The following is a 10,210-nucleotide window of genomic DNA, read 5'->3' as shown; positions in this document are numbered from 1 at the left end:
TTGTTGGCCATATCCTTGGTTTTCTCTGGTTTGAATCACGTAATAATGTGGTACCACAGTGATACAGTCAATTAAACCTGGTTTCGACCAATATTTTAGAGGATAACACCGGTTAGGTCTGGGTTATGCCCGCATCTGGCTCATGATTTTGCCTTTTCCGCATACTTGTTGGCCAAATCCTTGGTTTTCTCTGGTTTGAATCACGTAATAATGTGGTACCACATTGATACAGTCAATTAAACCTGGTTTCGACCAATATTTTAGAGGATAACACCGGTTTGGTCTAGGATAGGCCTGGGTTATGGCCGCATCTCACTCGTGATTTTGCCTTTTTCATATACTTGTTGGCCAGATCTTGTGTTTTTTCGGGTTTGAATCATATAGTAATGTGGTACCAAACTGAAACAGGCAATTAAACCTGGATTCGATCAATATTTCAGGGGATAACACCGGATAGGTCTGGGTTAGGTCTGGGTTATGCCCGCATCTCGCTCATAATTTTGCCTTCTTCGCATACTTGTTGGCCAGATCCTGGGTTTTTTCGGGTTTGAATCACGTAGTAATGTGGTACCACACTGAAACAGACAATTAAACCTGGTTTCGATCAATATTTTAGAGGATAACACCGGTTAGGTCTGGGTTAGGTCTGGGTTATGCCCGCATCTGGCTCATGATTTTGCCTACTTCGCATACATGTTGTACAGGTCCTGGGTTTTTTCGGGTTTGAATCACGTAGTAATGCGGAGCCACACAGTAACAGGCAATTAAACCTGGATTATGTCAGTGTTTTAGTCGGTAAAACCGGTAAGGTCTGGGTTAGGTCTGGGTTATGCCCGCATCTGGCTCATGATTTTGCCTTTTCCGCATACTTGTAGGCCAGATCCTGTGTTTTTTCGGGTTTGAATCACGTAGTAATGTGGTACCACACTGAAACAGCCAATTAAACCTGGATTCGGTCAGTATTTTAGTCGGTAACACCGGTAACGTCTGGGTTAGGTCTGGGTTATGCCCGCATCTGGCTCATGATTTTGCTTTTTCCGCATACTTGTAGGCCAGATCCTTGGTATTCTCTGGTTTGAATCACGTAGTAATGTGGTACCACACTGAAACAGACAATTAAACCTGGTTTCGATCAATATTTTAGAGGATAACCCCGGTTAGGTCTGGGTTAGGTCTGGGTTATGCCCGCATCTGACTCATGATTTTGCCTTGTTCGCATACTTGTTGTCCAGATCCTGTGTTTTTTCGGGTTTGAACCACATGGTAACGTGGTACCAAACAGTTACTGTCAATTAAGCCTGGATTCGGTCAGTATTTTAGGGGATAATACCGATTAGGTCTGGGTCAGGTCTGGGTTATGCCCGCATGTGGCTCATGATTTTGCCTTTTCCGCATACTTGTTGGCCAGATCCTTGGTTATCTCTGGTTTGAATCACGTAGTAATGTGGTACCACACTGAGACAGCCAATTAAACCTGGATTCGGTCAGTATTTTAGTCGGTAACACCGGTTAGGCCTGGGTTAGGTCTGGGTTATGCCCCCATCTGACTCATGATTTTACCTTCTTCGTATACTTGTTGGACAGATCCTGGGTTTTTTCGGGTTTGAATCATGTAGTAATGTGGTACCACACTGAAACAGTCCATTAAACCTTGTTTTCGATCAATATTTTAGAGGATAACACCGGTTAGGTCTGGGTTAGGTCTGGGTTATGCCCCCCTCAGGGGCTGTGTCCGGCCAGGTGTCCGGCGCAGTACGGGGCGTAGCGACCCCGAGGTACCTGATGCTAATCACACCGTAAGCCTCCTGTTGGTCGTCGCAACGACCCATTCACAACTCCATTTTTGGTTTTGTGAATGGTACGTGACGGCAGGAGGACCGGGGGCCTTGGCTTAATCGCCTGGGCTGCGAGGATGGTAACTCTATAAATTACCCTCTAATCCTAAGTTATGGTGCGCGGCGATGGGATGCATGGTTGGGAGAGAAGGCCCAATCCCTAGCGACCACCTCCGGGGGCACCTGCCGAACCCCCAGAGTAATAGGCTTCCCCAGGCATGGCGGCTCTGCCTGGGGTGACTTCCATTCCGACCACTCTCGTGGGAACAACTATGAAAGTTACACAATCTAAAGCAAACAACCGGACGGAAATTTTGGACAACGGCATGGCACGCACATCGGCAATCGACAATGTTCTTATGGACAAGAGACTGGATGGACCATATCCTAGTGGGGATAAACCCAAAGTCAGGAATGTGGAGGTGGTGAATCCCCCGGTGGGGACCCACCTAGAGGGGGAAGTTGACCTACTCAGGGTCAACTCCGCCCCCATTGTCAGCCTGGAGCGGCTCAATATCACCGAGTGGCGTAAGGCTGGGGGAGAGTCTCCGCCCGGTAAGAGGCATGATGCCGAGGGACCGCAGCTCTCGTTGAGCGACGCAACCTACGGTAATGGCATGGCGACGTCGCGCGCTGGCGACTGCCTCGACGAAAACTCCCAGGACGGCGACGAGTGGGCTCCTCAGATATCTACCGCCGACGACCCCGAGAGCGTCTACACTAGCGACGACGATTACAGGCCCGGCAAGAGGAAGAGGAAGGGTCCCGGGGCTGGAAGACCCCGGGGCATCTTCGTGGACCCGAAGAAGCTTGGTCCGGGCATGAAGCACCTGCCAAAGCAGGCAGACCTCCGCAATATAGCGGAGGTCATGCGATTGGACGAGCTCCTGGGTCGGTTAAAGGAGCAATTGGAGTCCGTTGTCAGGGTGGCAGACACCGCGAGTCACCTTAAGACAACGGACATCCGTGGTCTCCGTCTGGCTGCTCGGATAGCGATGGTCAGCGCCGAGGAGCTGCACGGCAGAGCTGATCGGGCCGAAAACCCGAACAGACCGGCCCGGGAGGTAGTAATTCGCCAAGGCGAATGGGAGCGAAAAGCCAAGGGTCTGGAAAAGAGGCTGGAGGTGGCAGATAAGACCGCCACCACCCTGTCCGAGACCGTAAGGGTCAAGGACAGGGAGTTGGAGCACCTCAGGCGGGAAGTGGACCGCCTGAGGTACAAGCGGGAGCAGCGACGGCTGCTGAGAGCAGGGGAGGAAGTGGCCGGCGAGACGCCGCCGGACCAGGAGCTGCCTTGTGCCCCTCGGCCACGACGGAAGGATGTCCTTCCGTCCACATTTGCCGAGGGGGAATCCAGTATGGAGGTAGAGACGGCGGTCCCTGGACCGTCGTCTGCAGCTCGGCCCGTCCTGATTCAGGAGGAGAGTCCCGCGTCCGGAAGCCCTTTGGTGGTCATGATGACCGAAGTCGTGAAAAGGGTTTCCGAGATGGCGGGGCAAATATCAGCCGTAGAGGATCGGGTCGAGGCACGGCTGGAAGCTGTTTGGCGGGTTGTAACCCGCCCGCCATTGGGGAAAGGCATGGTGCACACACCTCCATCAGTGGGGGCGACACCATCGGTGGCGACGAAGGGGCCAGATGTGCCTCAAAGAAACGCGAAGGGGACGACGAAACCGGGTTGCACGATTGCACCCGTGAAAGCTTCCGCGGAACCGCTCAGGGCGACGTCAAATAAGAAAGGCGCCGCTAAGGCCCAAGGTGGTACAGCAGCGGCCGGAGGGGCGGGTGCGGCAAAGCCACCCGCCCACAAATATACGATGCCGCCGAAGGCAGCGCCTCGTCCCCCTCCACCACCACCCAAGGCGGATAGCGACAGGTTCGCTCCGCCTGCCCACAATAAGGCGAGGCCCACCCCTGACCGCGCCAACGATGTGCAGGGCTCATGGGCGGAGGTGGTGAGGCGGGGGAAGAGAAAGGGAAGCGGCAAGGGTGCGGTACCTGCCACATCCTCCACCGAGGGCGGAAAATGCGCCGCAGCGAGTAGGCCAGCCGCAAAAACTGCGGCTGGCAGTAACAGGATGGTTGGTGCCCAGCCTGCGGCTGTCAAGTTACCGAGGCTGCCAAAAAATGCGGCAGTCTCGGTGACCGCCGCCACTGGGCGCGAAAAGGACCTGGGCCCCCTCCTCACTAGGGTGATGCCCGGGATCTGCAAGGATCTCGGGATAACCGGGATGCGGCCCACAAGGGCGGTCACCGGGGCGCTCCTATTGGCGATCCCCGGTGAAAATGGGAAGGAGAAGGCGACCGCCCTGAGAGCGCGCCTTGAGGGGGCCCTCCAGGTCGAGGGTGTTCGGGTGGCTTGCCCTCAGAAGCAGGCCGAGTTAAGGGTTTCCGGCCTGTCGGAGGCAGCCACCCAGGACGCGGTAAGGGAGGCCCTTGCCAACGCCGGGAGTTGCGGCGCTGCGGAGGTCAATGTTGGTGACCTCCGCCGGGACAGCTCGGGCATGTTCACCGCCTGGGCCCGCTGTCCCCTTCGCGCCGCAACCAAGCTCGCGAAGTCCGGCCGAATAATCGTCGGCTTCCTCGAGGCCCGGCTGGCAGTGCTCGCCGCGAGGCCGCTGCAGTGCCAACGCTGCCTGGAGTTCGGTCATGTCCGGTAGCGGTGCACAAGTACCATTGATCGCAGCGGCCTCTGTTACCGTTGCGGGGGGGCCTCCCACACAGCCAGGGAGTGTACGGCCGCCCCAAAATGCCCCCTTTGTGTGGGCTTGGGGCGGCCAGCGGATAACCGCATGGGTGGGGCGGCGTGCCGTCCCCCCAAACGGAAGGGGAAGAAGGGGAAGGGTGCGGTTGTGCCCCCATCCACGGTGCCGGTTGGTGTTGAGCCGGCACCGCTGTCCGTTGCAATGGATGTTCAGGGGGCGGCTTGTTCCCAGCCGTCCCCTGCTGTGGTGTCGGGGGTTACTCCCGCCCCAGCACCTGTCGCGGCGGCAGTGAAGGTGGTGGGGTGTGCACCCGCACCCCCACCGATGACGGAGATGATGGAGGTGGATGTGGCGTCTAACGACTCAGCGCCCTCCACCTCCACAATATCGGAAGTTGTGTTGCCGGGTGGGGGAACTGCAGTGCCCCCACCGCAAGCGGCAGCCCAGTCGCCGTGCGGGTCAGAGCCCCTTAGTAGGGGAGTGATGGCCTCGTACGGCGGCAAAGATCCGGGGCGCGCTGAGGCGTCCCAAAACGTTGGACGGGGAGGCCTGGAGGAGGCCGCGGGTGAGACCCGATAATGTCTCAACGCCTCCTCCAGGTCAATTTGAACCACTGCCGGGGGGCCCAGGATCTCATGCTCCAAACTCTCCGGCAGTGGAACGTCGGGATGGCCGTGATCGCCGAGCCCTATCGTGTCCCCAAACACCCAGCTTGGGTGGGGGACCATAACGGTGTCTCGGCGATCACATGGCAGTACGGGAGCGGCACGCCGCCATGCTCCGTAGTGGGAAGGGGCCGCGGTTTTGTGGCGGTTAAGAGGGGGGAACTGGTGGTTGCCGGGTGTTACGCGTCGCCCGCTATGGGCCTCAGCGATTTTGAGGCGTACCTCGACGAGGTGGGGAGATGCATCTCCCCACATCTCGCCAGTGGGGTACTCGACCTGGGGGATTTTAATGCCCACGCTGCAGCGTGGGGCTGTCCCAGGACGACCGTCAAGGGCGACGCGATGCTCGTATGGGCGGCGGGTCACGGCCTCGTAGTGTTGAATGAGGGGGCCGTGAGCACGTGCGTGCACGCGCGGGGCGAGTCGATCGTCAACATATCGTTGGCGAGCCCCGCCATAGCGCGCCGTGTGTCGGACTGGAGGGTCGCGGACGAGGTGGCCACGTTAAGCGACCACCTCTATATTACGTTCTCCGTATCCGCGACCCCCGGCGTAAATGGACCCCGCCAACCAGGTAGGGAAGCACACCCGGCGCCACGCTGGTCCGCCAAGAGGCTGGACCCGGACGCCCTAGCGATGGCAGCCTCCGTCGTGGCATGGCAGGAAATGCCACGCCGGACCCTCGGCAATCCTTCTGCCGGGGCGCGTTGGTTCCGGGAGACCATGTCGTCGTTGTGTGACGCGGTCATGCCCCGGGCCACCGCCCCGAGCCGCGGGGGGTCCGTGTACTGGTGGTCGGGCGAGATCGAGGATTTACGCACTCGATGCGTTGTCGCCCGACGCCGGTACACCCGCGCCAGGAGAAGACGCGGGGCGACGGAGGCAGAGGTGGTGAGGTTGTGCGGGGAATTTTCCCTGGCGCGAAGAACCCTCCGCCGGGCCATCGCGACCGCGAAAGCCCAGGCAAGGACGGAGCTCCTCGGATGCAAATCCATGGGGGCGCCCTTATCATATGGTCGTAGGGAAGATGCGATCATGGGCGCCCCCGATCACAGAGAGCCTCGACCCCCAGCTGCTCGGGGAAACTATGCGCGTCCTCTTCCCCGTTGGGGGAGAGGCATTTCTGCATCCCCCCGAGCCACAGCCGGATCACCCGCCTTGGTGGTCCGACGAACTGAGGGTCGCGGAGGAGGAGCTAGCGAGGGCCGTCCGGAGAATGGCTGCCAAGAAGACGGCACCAGGACCGGACGGCATACCTGGCAGGGCCTGGGCAGTAGCGGTGGGCGTTCTGGGGGCCGGGCTGATAAGTGTCTTTGACGCGTGCCTGCGGACCGGTCAGTTCCCCCCCATATGGAAGGTGGCGAGGTTGGTCCTCCTCCACAAGCCAGGGAAGCCCGCGGATTCTCCATCCGCTTTCCGACCCATATGTCTTTTGGACGAGGCTGGAAAGCTCCTCGAGCGGGTCATAGTATCCCGACTCGAGGGGCACCTGTCCCGCGTCGGCCTTGATCTGGCCGACCGACAGTTCGGCTTTCGCCGGGGCCGCTCCACAGTCGGCGCCATAGCGACAGTGCGGACCCTGGCGGAATCGGCAATTTCCCGGGGGGGTGTGGCGTTGGCAGTATCTCTCGACATAGCCAACGCCTTTAACACCGTCTCCTGGGGGGCGATAGGTCGGGCACTCCAATACCACCGGGTGCCCGCCTATCTATGCCGACTGATCGGCCTATGAAAGCCTCTGCGACCTTCGCCAGCGGGGCGTGGACCCGCATGGCGAGGAGGCCGCCAGGGCCCGGAACCAGGCGCGGCGACGCGTCTATAGTCGGTGGCTGGTCTGGTTATCGAAGCCAGACCAGCGGGATGATCGCGTCGCCGCGGCGGTCCGCCCAGTGTTTTATGCCTGGGTGGGCCGTAGCTGGGGTACGCCCACCTACCGCCTGACACAGGTACTGACCGGACACGGTTGCTTCGGTCGGTACCTGCATCGGATAGGGCGGGAGGCGACGGCTGCGTGCCATCATTGCAGGGGAAGGCAGGACACCGCGCAGCACACGTTGGAGATTTGTCCGGCGTGGGCAGCTCAGCGCGGTGTCCTCGTTAGAGCGATTGGGGCGGACCTCTCGCTGCCGGCCGTCATACGTGCAATGGTCGGCAGCGAGGAGGCGTGGGCGGCCATGGCCTTGTTTTGTGAGGAGGTCATGGCCGCCAAGGAAGACGCCGAAAGGCCGCGTGAGGAGGTGGGGGGCAGGCGGCGACGCCGGCCGTAAGACCCTCCACCGCTCCCCGTGGCAGGGGGAGCGCGAAGGGGTCGGTGATGGTGTTTGTGGTGCGAGGTGAGGGACTTTATGGCCTCATTTCCCCCCCGCACCCAGCCCATCACCGTACCGGGGGCCCGTGGCAGGGGCCCCGTCTAGCGGGGACGGCAGTGTTAGCCGGCCCCGCAGCCGTGGTCGCGATCGGGTGGGGGCCCGGTCGCGGCTAGTAGCAACGGCAAGAGTGGGGGCGACGTCGCGTGTGACCGCGCGGCGTCGCCGGGGGGCAATCAGTTTCGTTTGCCCCCATTGGGGGGGAGGATCACATCTCCTTCCCCGCGAAGGGCCCGTAGTAGGGCGTTGCGCCAACGGGGAGAGTCACGGTAGTATCGCTAGTTTGGTTCCCGTGACTCTCCCCAGATAAAGGGCGCAGGCGGTCACCGTGGTGTCTTAGCCGGTAAGAGTCCGGCACTACCCCGGCCTCCCCCCCCCCCAGGGAGCCGGGGTGTCCATGAGGATTTCACCACGTTAAAAAAAAAAAAAAAAAAAGGTCTGGGTTATGCCCGCATCTGGCACATGATTTTGCCTTCTGCGCATACTTGTTGGCCAGATCCTTGGTCTTCTCTGGTTTGAATCACGTAGTAATGTGGTACCACACTGAGACATCCAATTAAACCTGGATTCGGTCACTATTTTAGTCGGTAACACCGGTAAGGTCTGGGTTAGGTCTGGGTTATGCCCGCATCTGGCTCATGATTTTGCCTTTTCCGCATACTTGTAGGCCAGATCCTTGGTTTTCTCTGGTTTGAATCACGTAGTAATGTGGTACCAAATTGAAACAGTCTATTAAACCTGGTTTCGATCAATATTTTAGAGGATAAAACCTGTTAGGTCTGGGTTAGGTAAGGCTTATGTCCACATCTGGCTCATGATTTTGCATTTTCCGCATTCCTGTTGACCAGAACCTTGGTTTCATCTTGTTTGAATCAGGTAGTAATGTGGTACCACACAGAAACAGACAATTAAACTTGTTTTCGATCAATATTTTAGAGGATAAAACCGCGTAGGTCTGGGTTAGGTCCGGGTTATGCCCGCATCTGGCTCATGTTTTTGCCTTCTTCGCATACTTGTTGGCCAGATCCTGGGTTTTCTCTGGTTTGAATCACGTAGTCATTAGGAACCACACTGAAACAGACAATTAAACCTGGTTTCGATCAATATTTTAGAGGATAACACCGGTTAGGTCTGGGTAAGGTCTGGGTTATGCCCGCATCTGGCTCATGATTTTACCTTCTTCGAAAATTTGTTGGCCAGATCCTGGATTTTTTCGGGTTTGAATAACGTAGAATTGTGGTACCACACTGAAACAGACAATTAAACCAGGTTTCGATCAATATTTTAGAGGATAACACCGGTTAGGTCTGGGTTAGGTCTGGGTTATGCCCGCATGTGGCTCATGATTTTGCCTTGTTCGCATACTTGTTGGCCAGAACCTGTGTTTTTTCGGGTTTGAACCACATAGTAACGTGGTACCAAACAGTTACAGTCAATTAAGGCTGGATTCGGTCAGTATTTTAGAGGATAACACCGATTAGGTCTGGGTCAGGTCTGGGTTATGCCCGCATCTGGCTCATGATTTTGCCTTTTCCGCATACTTGTTGGCCAAATCCTTGGTTTTCTCTGGTTTGAATCACTTAATAATGTGGTACTACAGTGAAACAGTCAATTAAACCTGGTTTCGATCAATATTTTAGAGGATAACACCGGTTAGGTCTAGGATAGGCCTGGGTTATGGCCGCATCTCGCTCATGATTTTGCCTTTTTCATATACCTGTTGGCCAGATCATGTGTTTTTACGGGTTTGAATCATATAGTAATGTGGTACCAAACTGAAACAGTCAATTAAACCTGGTTTCGATCAATATTTCAGGGGATAACACCGGATAGGTCTGGGTTAGGTCTGGGTTATGCCCGCATCTCGCTCATAATTTTGCCTTCTTCGCATACTTGTTGGCCAGATCCTGGGTTTTTTCGGGTTTGAATCACGTAGTAATGTGGTACCACACTGAGACAGACAATTAAACCTGGTTTCGGTCAGTATTTTAGAGGATAACACCGATTAGGTCTGGGTCAGGTCTGGGTTATGCCCGCATGTGGCTCATGATTTTGTCGTTTCCGCATACTTGTTGGCCAGATCCTTGGTTTTCTCTGGTTTTAATCACGTAGTAATGTGGTACCACACTGAAACAGCCAATTAAACCTGGATTCGGTCAGTATTTTAGTCGGTAACACCGGCAAGGTCTGGGTTAGGTCTGGGTTATGTCCGCATCTGGCTCATGATTTTGCCTTTTCCGCATACTTGTAGGCCAGATCCTTGGTTTTCTCTGGTTTGATTCACGTAGTAATGTGGTACCACACTGAGACAGACAATTAAACCTGGATTCGGCCAGTATTTTAGTCGGTAACACCGGTTAGGCCTGTGTTAGGTCTGGGTTATGCCCCCATCTGACTCATGATTTTACCTTCTTCGCATACTTGTTGGACAGATCCTGGGTTTTTTCGGGTTTGAATCACGTAGTAATGTGTTACCACATTGAAACAGTCAACTAACCTGGTTTCGATCAATATTTTAGTTGATAAAACCGGTTAGGTCTGGGTTAGGTATGGGTTATGTCCACATCTGACTCATGATTTTGCCTTTTCCGCATTCCTGTTGACCAGAACCTTGGTTTTATCTTGTTTGAATCAGGTAG

This window comes from Colletes latitarsis, unplaced genomic scaffold (genome assembly GCF_051014445.1).
Source record: "Colletes latitarsis isolate SP2378_abdomen unplaced genomic scaffold, iyColLati1 scaffold0006, whole genome shotgun sequence".
Lineage (NCBI taxonomy): Eukaryota > Metazoa > Arthropoda > Insecta > Hymenoptera > Colletidae > Colletes > Colletes latitarsis.
The sequence above is the reverse complement of the archived record's forward strand: the minus strand, read 5'-3'. Positions refer to the sequence as shown.